Source organism: Canis lupus, chromosome 1 (assembly GCF_011100685.1).
Source record: "Canis lupus familiaris isolate Mischka breed German Shepherd chromosome 1, alternate assembly UU_Cfam_GSD_1.0, whole genome shotgun sequence".
Lineage (NCBI taxonomy): Eukaryota > Metazoa > Chordata > Mammalia > Carnivora > Canidae > Canis > Canis lupus.
In genome coordinates, this window is record NC_049222.1 from 36992951 (window position 1) to 37003747 (window position 10797).

The 10797-nt window shown below is 38.5% G+C and overlaps 2 long non-coding RNA genes across 2 annotated transcripts in view; one reads left to right on the forward strand and one right to left on the reverse strand.

Annotated features, from left to right (window-relative positions):
- Positions 1 to 10797, reverse strand: part of LOC119875959 — a 98487-nt gene that overhangs the window by 71600 nt on the left and 16090 nt on the right. The window lies entirely within an intron of this gene.
- LOC119870748 lies at positions 811 to 6062 on the forward strand. Its single transcript, XR_005353633.1, has 2 exons — positions 811 to 1534; positions 5186 to 6062. It is a non-coding gene; the product is annotated as an uncharacterized LOC119870748 (long non-coding RNA).

Sequence of the window (10797 nt, forward strand, 5' to 3'; positions counted from 1 at the left end):
CCTGCACTCAGAACAGTGACAAGGCGTTCTAAGGGATTAAAATAATAAATGTCTATTTTCATCGTTCTTCAAAAGATAACAATCCTGTTGAAGAAATAATACTTAGGCATCAAAGAAGCATCTGTTGTCATATGAAAGTTATGGGGTTTGGAGTCAGGAGATAAATAAAATCTCCAACTCTCAGCTCTGCCACCTATATTCTGCCATGTGATTATGGATAATTTGTCCTCTTTCTGTTCACACAAGAAATACAGACATAATACTTAAATAACAAGGATATACAGAGAATTAATAAAACTAAATATGTGAATGCCAAATGTATCACCGTCATCATGTCCATATAAGGCATTTGAATGATTAAATTCCAGGTTGCATGAGTCCTTAAAAAAGGTTTCATTTAACTTTATCCCCCTTTTCAATGTTTGGCTTTTCTCTATAGTATATCCAAGACATGGTTGTCTATACTCAGCTTGAATATGTCCAGTGAAAAGGACTAAGACAGTTCACTTCTTATCATTAATATCTTAAATATACGGCATAAGAGTTTGGGGGGTTTGTTTTTGTTTTTGTTTAATTTCAGTTTTTTGGTGTTTAAGTATAGGTGTGCACATCACCTTACAAAGAAAATACTGGCATCAAGGACTGAAGTATAGGCTAGAAATTTCCTTTTGTGAGTACAACATGTGTGTGATAGTCAAAACTAATGGAGCATCACATGTCGCAGCAGGGAAAAGGGAGGTACCCTGGAATGTAACGTTAGGCCAATAATGAAGTCACAATAGGAAAATGGGAGAAACCTTGTAGCAAGGAATCATCAGAGGGAAAAGAGGCAACCAGCAAAGAGTAGTGTCGTGGAAGCCCAAAGAGGAGTTTTGAAAGGAGGAAGTAGTTAATAACATCAAATGCTGGGGAATTATTCAAAAACATGCTCTGATGATTACAGAGCAGACTTGATATCCAGGAGATTGTTAGTGAAATAGTGGAAAACTGAGCAGGAATGACTTGTGTGGGAAGAGAGTGGACACAAATTGTGGTCCCGTGGCCTTGACTGGTGGCACAGGGTGGCAGCCAGGGGACATTGCAGAAAGAGAAATGAGTGAATCACAGACCGTCGAGAAAGAAGTGGGCAGAGGCAAAAATGCGTTCAGACGTTGGTGGAAGGCAAGACGTGAAGTGTTGGTCCTGGGGCAGAAGACAGGGAAAGAGGTCCAGCCCACAGAAGCCCAGGTCAACCTTCAGCAAATAAAGGGATGTTTCTGCTCCTAAGATCACAGGCAAGGGTGGGATCAGGTACAGAAAAATTGATGGATTTGGAGATAGAAGCCAAGAAATGCCATGCTTCTGCGTCTCAGGTAGGCTCAGAGTCTTTAAGTGTCTACTAATACGTGGACCAAGGCAGCAGCTGCAGCCAGTGCTTGGAGCTCCAAAGAGAGCATAACTGAGAGGTTGCCCCAGATATAAAGCTGAAGACCATCAGCTCCAGCAGGTCGTGTTGCAGAGCATCCTAAAAGAGGACTCTATCCAGGTTCTCGAGGTAGGAGATGCTAAGGAAACTCGCCTCTAAACTTTATCTAAATATCCATAAAAATCTGTTCATGCCCCTCTATCCAGATCTAGTTAGAACTCCAGTCTTTCCTTCACAGACAACCGACTACAGAATGCCAACTTGCTAGTAATTCCCATTCACTTTTGATCCCTCCTGCTGATTAGTTACACTATACTCAGACTTACTTCTAAAAATACATGTCTGGTTATGTGTCTTTTCAAAAAATATATATCTATAGTATTGTCATATTGCTCTTAGAATGAGGAAAAAGTCTGAACATGACACATAAAGCTATTCTCAATCTGATCCCTTGCCTCTGACCCCTCTTCTGTCTTATCCCCCTGCCTTCTCCCTGGTAAAGTTCCTGTCAAGTTGGTCTTTTTCAGGATCACAAAGCATAATGTATTTTGCCCTACCTCATGTGTTCCCTTGACCTGCTCCACCCTAAGCAAACCCTACACATTATTCAGACTCAACCCAAAATTCATTTCTTGGACGGATCCTTTTCAGTATCTTTCTTATATACCCTTATAATTCTTATACTTTCAAATCATAAGCTTACCATGGCTTATAACTATTATTATTATTATTTTTTTTTTTTAGAGAGAGAGTGGAGGGGAGAGACAGAGGGAAGGAAAGACAGAGAATCTTTTTTTTCCTCCCTTATTGTTTTTCATTTAAATTCATTAATTAACATGTAATGTATTATTGTTTCTTATACAACACCCAGTGCTCATTACATCACGTGCCCTCCTTAATGTCCATCACCCGGTTACCCCGTCTTCTTACCCCCTCACCTCCAGCAATCCTCAGTTTGCTCCCTATGATTAAGTTTCTTGTGGTTGTCTCCCTGGAGAGAGAGAATCTTAAGCAGGTTCCATGCTTAGGACAGAGCCTGATTCAGGGCTCAATCTCGTGATCCTGAGATCATGACCTGAGCCATCATCAAGAGGGAGACACTTGACCAACTAAGCCACTAAAGCATCCTGTCAACTTCTTCTTATTAATTGATTAATGTCTGCTTCCTCAACTGTAAGTTTTTTGAGGGCAATGCTCAGGTCTGTTTGTAGTCATTCATTCTGTAGAAGCAAAAACAGTGCCTGGTGCATAGTAAACAATAAAAAAATACTTGTTTCATGCATGCATGCATGAATGAATAAGTGAGTGAATGAATGAATTGGTGTTAGCACTGTGGCTTTGAAATATGAGTCTTTGTCTAATGGAAGACCACAGTTTCTCCTTTACCTATTTCGTGACTTTCTTATAAAGATCAATAAAACTCTGCAGAGGAAAGTCTTTTATATATTATTGTCTTTATCACAGTTATAGAGGAGACACTGACAAAAGTGTGTACTTTGGGAAAAGGAATTAATTTAACCAAGATAAAGAGTTCCGTTAGGGATCAAGCCGAGACTTGTAGTGTGCTCTCTCTTCTGGGTCTTTTCTCTCTGTTCCTTGGAGCATGAAGGCAAAGGAGCCTGATTGATGACTGCCTTTCTGCTCACATCCTGACGGCATAAAATGTTCCTTGGTAACATCAAAAGATGCTTCTTTTAGCCCACTGGCATATGAACTCAGAAAGATTTGAGTTCCCAAGTGAAGTAGACTTTAGTGTAACAGACATCTGTTTATATAACAATTTATGTAATTAGAGCTGGGTAAAAAGAACTTGTGAGTTGGTATGAGAGAATTTCCTTTAAAGCTGTAGAACAATCATTTATATGGATGTTCCAACTGTTCAGAGAAACAGTCTCATTAAAACATCCTTCATCAAAGCCCTTTGAGTGAAGCAAATAAAACAGGAGCAACCGTCTTGTTCCAGAACATGTAAATCCCACTCTGTTTGATTTTCTATGACTTGCATTTTGATGTTAAAGCCCCAGTAAGGTTGAGGAAACTGCCAAGAGAAGAATCCTTCCAAGTTATGCCTCTAGCTACACAATCTAAGCAATGAGGTTGGCTGATACCTACCTGAATATCAGGTAACAGTACGCAGGCCTGTGGAAGAGAGTCACTCACCACCAAGGCCACAGAGGGCTACTGACCAACACCTGCCATTTAGGGGTCAACCCCCACGTGGTGCAGTGGTATTTACAAGACTAGTCAGTAGACAAGAGGCAGATGAGAAGAGTTAAGCGGTTTTGTCAGCAGTTCCTGTGGATGTTACTTCAAATTTGCTCATATCAACACCTGGCTCCTAAGATCCCCAGACCTTATGTGATAGATATTTCTGAAGAACCTCTCTCCTGGCCCCTACAGGCTCAGATGCCTACTTCTAAGGATAAACAGAATTTATACATTTTAATCTGACATGGGAGAAAATGACTTTAAACTACAATGGAGTCAAGTGTAGTAGATGTGGAAATTTGTAATCATAAATTACATGTTCACACAGTTTGCCTTGACTTGCCTTCTCCCTTCTAGCAAAGATCCTCAACTCTGATTAGGCTGAAAAACTGAGAAAGCACCCAGACCCACACTTCACTTCTTCGTAAAAATCAAAGAAGGTAAACAGAAAGGAGAAATTAGAGTATGCTGGCTTTCATGAAAGAAAGAAATGTGTAGAATTGTCACATGATTCTACTAGTTTTGATGTAGCCTGAGCTTGGTAAGCTTGATGATTGGGAATGGCAGAGGTTTGGTTTGTAGGAAATGCAAGTAGTTTAAATATGCAGATTCAGTTTATTGGTAAATGTATAAGTAAGGGTGCTAGAGTAATTTGGTTCATCAAGCTTTGGGAGGAGCCATATTTCACATGTGGCAGGATTCAGTAATGCATATGACATTTGTAATAATAAAAACAGCTAACATTTTCTCAACACAGGAACTGTAGTATTTGTCACTTTTATATGTGGATGTCGAAGAGTTTCACAATATAAAGATTCAGGCTCCTGTTATTACTGAGTTATAATAACAATCACAAAATTTTTAATAATCAAATGAATTTGGGACAAAACTAACCAACAGGAAAAAAAAATTCTGAAACTTTCCTTTGTGTCCAAATTACGTATCTGGCAATATTCCCAGGGGCATCAAAGATGGTTGTGTGATACTCAACCTGTGTGGCCCTGGATTTCGAGATAGAATCGCCTGGAATAGCCACATGGTTCCTTTACTCTTGTCCTTTTTGTTGTCCTAATTATTTTACTTCCTGAGTCTTTCCTCTCTGTAAAATATTGTGGCCATCTGGTAGAACTCAGCCATTGCCTCCAGTCGTACCAATATATAAAATTGAGGTTACTGTAGACCTATCTGTCCTAAAGCACAAAGTTGAACTTTAGTCCAGAAACTCTGGAAGGGTAGCTTCCCATTTGGCTACAATTATTTAGAGGGTGCCTATTATTACAGAGTGAAAAGAGTGGAGGAAGAAGGCATAGTGAGAGACTTTGTTCTGTTAGGTAGGAACACATCTACACAATGCTAATGAAAGTTTTCTCTTCTGTGTGAGCCTGTAACCATCACTACGTATCACCTACGTTCCGAGACGTATAATAAGTTTAGTGAAATCTCCCAATTGTTTATTTAGTCTATTCAATTTACTTCCATCTAATCCAGAATCCCAAGGGCAAGGTCCTGAAGAAGAGAGGTGTAGGTAGAAGTAACCATTGTAATAAAAGCTTCTTCTTATTATGTTAACAGACACAGAAGCTCAGGCTAAAAGAGCTTAAATACTTCTCCAAAGTCTTAGAGTTGGAGTAGAAGAAAGAACCTGGAGTTGAACCCTGCACCACTGAACTCTTGCTCCTGGTCTCTGAAGAAAGAGGGAGATTTTATACCCAATTGAATACCGAGGCACACACCCTTCAAGCAAGGCAACAAAGGCATGAATCCAGGCCAAGGCAAGACTTTGAAAGTAGAATAAAGCCCACAGCTAAACCCTTGAGAGTCAATGAAAGGAGAGCCGCTGTGAATTCAGATTATTCAGGGAAAACTTTGGCTAACTAGGTAAGTGTCAGGCTAGATAGATCAAGATGGCCAGGAGAGAGAGATGGGAATTCCTCTGCTCTCTGAGCATCTCCTTGCTGTCCAGGGTTGCTGGCCAGACCAAACCCAGCCAAGCCTCTTGCCTCCCAAAGCTGCCATCTGCCACACAGCTCCGGCAGAGGCCAAACTCTGCCTGCATCATTTCCAGAGTTCCTTGCTTTTGCAAAGTCATCCTGAGGTGAGCCACAGAGAACTGTCCTCTAAATGACTGCACAACACCAAATAAATGACTTTCCTGAAGAAGAGATGACAGCTGAGGAAGCTGCTTACAGAGAGGAGGTGCACCCGCACTCACCTGCGGTCTCTTCCCACATCCCCAAGCAGCACGTGTTACCCACCCCCTCCTCCCCATCTGGAAGAAGGAGGAGATGGGTGGTAGCCTTATTAAAGCCTGGCACAGGGCCAGCTTTGCTCAAGCTGTCTTTATTATTCAATCTTAGGAAAGCACCTTGAAAATAAACAGTGACTGTCTCCTATCATGTATGTAGCACTTAGCAAATTGGAAGTGCTTAATAAAAGTCAATGAACCCAACATAAACCCTGACTATTAATATATATGTCTGACACACACTGAATGTGCAAATCAATAAGAAAATTAACATCTTGAGACCTTCAGGTTTTCACTGAATAAGCATTACGTTGAATTGAACAACGATTTTAATGCAGATTTGTGGTAATACTCATTACAAACATGCATTAAAATGATTTTGAGTGCATGATTATTTTGCAGAGCAGTGATTCTAAATGAAAGGACAATTAATTTAAGCTTTAGCCTTGTCGTATCCCATTTAAACGTTTCTAGTGATGCTCCCATAATCATGATACCACATAACTTATAAATAAAAATCCTTATTGTGGACTATCATATATTATTACTACTAAAACTATTAACTAAATGCTGGTATTAAAATTGTACCAACAGTAAGTAGAGAAAAACTTTAGTGTGGGAGAGGTTTTTATTTCTGATCATTGATTATTTTCTTTTGTCATTTTTATTTTGAAAAAATTTCAGAAAATTTGCAAGAATAATCCAAAAATTCCTGTATATCCTGCACCCAGATTCCCCGCTGTTAACCTTTTACCATATGTGTTTCATCACTCCCAGTATATACAGGTATATATATGTATACATATATATCGTTTATTTTTTTCTGCTTTTCAGGTAGTAATGGGGACAGCTGGTAAAATATAAAGAAGGTCTGAAGATTTGATAATAATAATTGATTAATATTGTTAATATCCTGATTTTAGCAATTATAGTGGTTATTTAAGAGGTAAAGGGACATCATGGTTGCAATTTACCTTACATGGTTCAGAAAAACAATAGTTTGTACATATATTCGTATGTTTATTTTTACTTTTTAATGAAATCCTTATGGTATGAAGAGGGGAATCTAATCATTAATTTTGGCATATAAATTATCAGATCAGTTTCAGAAAGAACTTGCAATATTTATGCAGCAGCCTTATCCTTGATGCAGGAATTTCACTCCTGGCATTCCTCGCCCCAAAATAGTCTTTTTTTTTTTTCTTAACAGTTTTATTTATTTATTTGTCTGAGAAAAAGAGAGAGAGAGAGAGAGCATGCATGAGTGGGGAGAGGGGGAGGGAGAGAGATAATCTCAAACCGATTCTGTGCTCAGCACAGAATCCTACTGTGGGGCTGATTCTCAGAGCCCTGAGGTGATGACCTGAGCCCAAACCAAGTCAAGAACTTAACCAACTGAACATCCAGGCACCCCTCCCCACAAAATAGGCTTAATTACACAAAGCCTTAGACATCAAGTTGTTCATTACATCATGACTAACAGTAATAAAAAACTAAAATAAAAACAGCAAAGGTGAAAAAAACCTAAAAGTTTAAAAGTACAGGAAAGGCAGGGCAAATTATTATATATTCACAAGATAAAATGGGATTACAGCCATAAATAAAGTGTATTAAGTAAAAATGCAGTAGCGATGGAAAAATGTAGGTTGAGAAATTTAGTAAAAATAAGTTTCTAAATTGAATATATAATATGACTTCAAGTATATGAAAACAAACAAACAAAAAGGCATGGCAAAAGAAGTCAACCTGTTAACAGGGGTGGCACCTGGCTTGTACAAACCCTCCACTGGCAATGAGCAGGAATTAGCCCAAGGGGCCTCACTACCTAGCCCATTTCTGATCTCCTTTCAAACTGGCCCACTCTCCAGTTTCTGGTTTTGTGAAACAGAATGAAAGGAAGTAAATCAGAAACAAGCAAGTAGGGTTCAGAAGGCTTGCTGCAAACACCGCAAAGAGCAGCCATAAGTGCCTGGTGGGTGAAATTGTTGAGCTTGTTTGTAGATACAGAAACTTGATAGACAGGGTTGGTACTGCAAATGACTTTTTCCCTGTTTTCATTAAGTTCCAATTTTCAAGGCAGAACAATTATTAGTTTTATAATAATAATTTATAAAAGATTTAAGAAAATTAGCCCTTTGCTAAATGTCTTTATGGTACATAAAATGATGTGAATTTTAAGAATAGAAGAAAAAAATTATCTATTGAGTTACTATGCAGCTGGAACTGAGAAAAGTACTTTTACAAATGAAATATAAATATAAACTCATTTAATACTATATTCTATTTCTGTATTTTGATTATATGTTCATGCATAGTTGCTCAAGCCTAACATCTACAGTCATTTATATGCCTTCCATTCCCTAATCCCTCAATTAAATCAATTACAAATTGTTGCCAATTCGATACTAATTTTTTTCCAATTTTCCCCTCTCTTCAATCTCTGCTTTGCATCCCTTATTATCTTATGAGTCCATTGGCTGTAGGTTATGATGATAAGAAACTAAGTCTGAAATCTCCATGGCATAACAGAGTACAGGTTTATTTCTCTCTCACTCAAGGGCCAGTGGGAGAGAGTTGATTCTCTATGGTCACTGTCCTCTGTGTCATGACAACAGTTCAGGCTGTTTCCAACTTGTGAGAACATTGTCTCAACAGTAGTACCCAAGACTGCCTTGCAAAAAAGGAAGAGACAGGATAGAGTAACTGCACTCATTTTTTTCTGATTCAGCCTGGAAGTGACAAAGTTGATCCAAACTGGTCATGGTCACATGGTTCTAACCTAAATGAAAAGGAGGCCAAGAAGGAAGGTGCACTTACAGACATCCAGTAAGCATCAGGTCCCCCAGCCACAGTCTCCTCTCTCTTTACATATATATCCACACTGGCTCTAGGCTTCTTCTCTCTAAAATGCAAGCTGACTGTTTTGGTCTTTTCTTGATTACAAAAAAACTTAATAGTTGTGTATCACCTAGAGTAGAATTTTTCAAACCCCTATTATTTTGTAGAAGTAATTTTTCACTTGATCTGAATTTTTCACTTGATCTGCATGTATGCACATGCATACATACATAAATTTAAAATATTTTAAACTGTACTAAAAATGCACAAATATCTTATATACAATTTCTCAGATCAAAGTCTCTATTTCATAAAAATACACATTATTCTCACTGTCCTCTGTATTATATAAATGTTGAGCATTAAAAATATACTAATAACATTTTATTTTTATTTGGTTTACATAATTGGCATTCTAGGTTAGATGGGGAAGAAGGGTCATAGCGTTAAAAACAGTTGGGAAGCATGGACCAGTGCACTGAGCTCCAATATGAGAATAGCTTCTGCTTGCATCTTCAGCCTGGCTCTTTGCCCTTTCCACCTTCCAACATTATTCTCCAAAATTTGTGAACTGCGTATAGTTTCTCTAGGGCATTATGCTATTTCCTCTTTCTACAGCAATACCCTCTTTTCTCACCTCCACTTTACCCAAAAAATTCCTGCCAGTATTTCAAGACTCTGATCAGATATTGTTTGGGTTTCTTCTGTGTTCTGATAGCTCCCTGTACACAATAAATTCAAAATTTGTATTTATAATTTTTCCCTCAACTTTCTTTCTGTAATTCCTTAAGGTCATCTTTATTCTTTGAATTGTAGCCCAGAGCTGGCCTATACTGTTCTTTCAATACATGTTTTTAAGATGCTGAAATGCACATTTATTTAGTCAGTCATTCAATAACTTTTAGCGAGCACATTATATTCTAGGCACTGTTCAATATACTGTAAACTTGGAATCGAATAGGCAAGTCCATTATCCTTGAGAAGAACCCAGCATAAGATGGCAACAATCCTAAGCATAAGACATCCTCCATATCGATCATTTTTATCATGTACCACAAGCATTTAATATCTCAAACTTTCTGCTAGCCAATAACATTTTAACAGTGATTCTCACATTAATAGATGCAGAAAAACAAATAATGGGTATTCACAATAAGCTGAGAACATAATTTAAAGAGAAATACTTGGCAAAGGCTGGAATTCTTTTGGCAAGTCAATACCATCTCTGATCTAGAACATTTTACAAATCTGGAAGCCATTTTTTTCCCCAGAATTTTTTGCCAGCAAGATTCCTCAAATGAAGATTGTTTCTTCTTACCAAAAGAATCTGATATTATAAGGGATTCCAGGAAGCAGACTATCAGGTTTAGGCACTGAGGACAGTTCATCTAACCTAGTTAGATCTGAAGGCAATGAAGACTTCACTGCCAACAGAAATATGAATATTGATCGTTTGTGGCATGCAAGTGGCAAAGTACTTAGTTAAATTATCAACTGTAGTTTTCAGGAAAAAATACCTACTAAACCTCCTTTGCCAGCAGAAGTTGGGGCTCTCCCCTATTTGATGGGGCTGCCATCCCCATAATCGAAAACTCTCTAATGGCCTCCCTTGATTAATAAGGACAGGATGGGCTATGATGTAGTAACAACAACTCTAAAACCTCAGTGACTTAACATAACAAGAGTGTGTTTCTCTTTTATGTGACCTATCTGGTGGAGACAGGCAGGGACTTTATTCCACATGGATGCTTATGGCTCCAGATTGGTTGAAGTTCAGTCAACTTGCAGCTGGACTGGTGGAGCACATGGTAGCTGTTGGTAGGGAAGAGGCAAAGGGAGACTCCCAAACCAGCTCTCAAACACCTCAGCATAAAAGTATCACCTATTCCTCTTTGTTAGTCCACAACCTCAGGAAATCAAAATCTAAAGCCAGCTCTTTACAAGGAGGGCAGGGAGAGGCCAAAGGAGACAGACCATTCCAGATTGTTAGGTGGCAGGTTTACTAAGCAAGGGAACTTATACATGAAGCTTGTCTTGGGTAGTCACAAGAGGAGTAGGTCTCCACATTCACCTGCCAGAATCTTAAGAGTTTATATAGAGG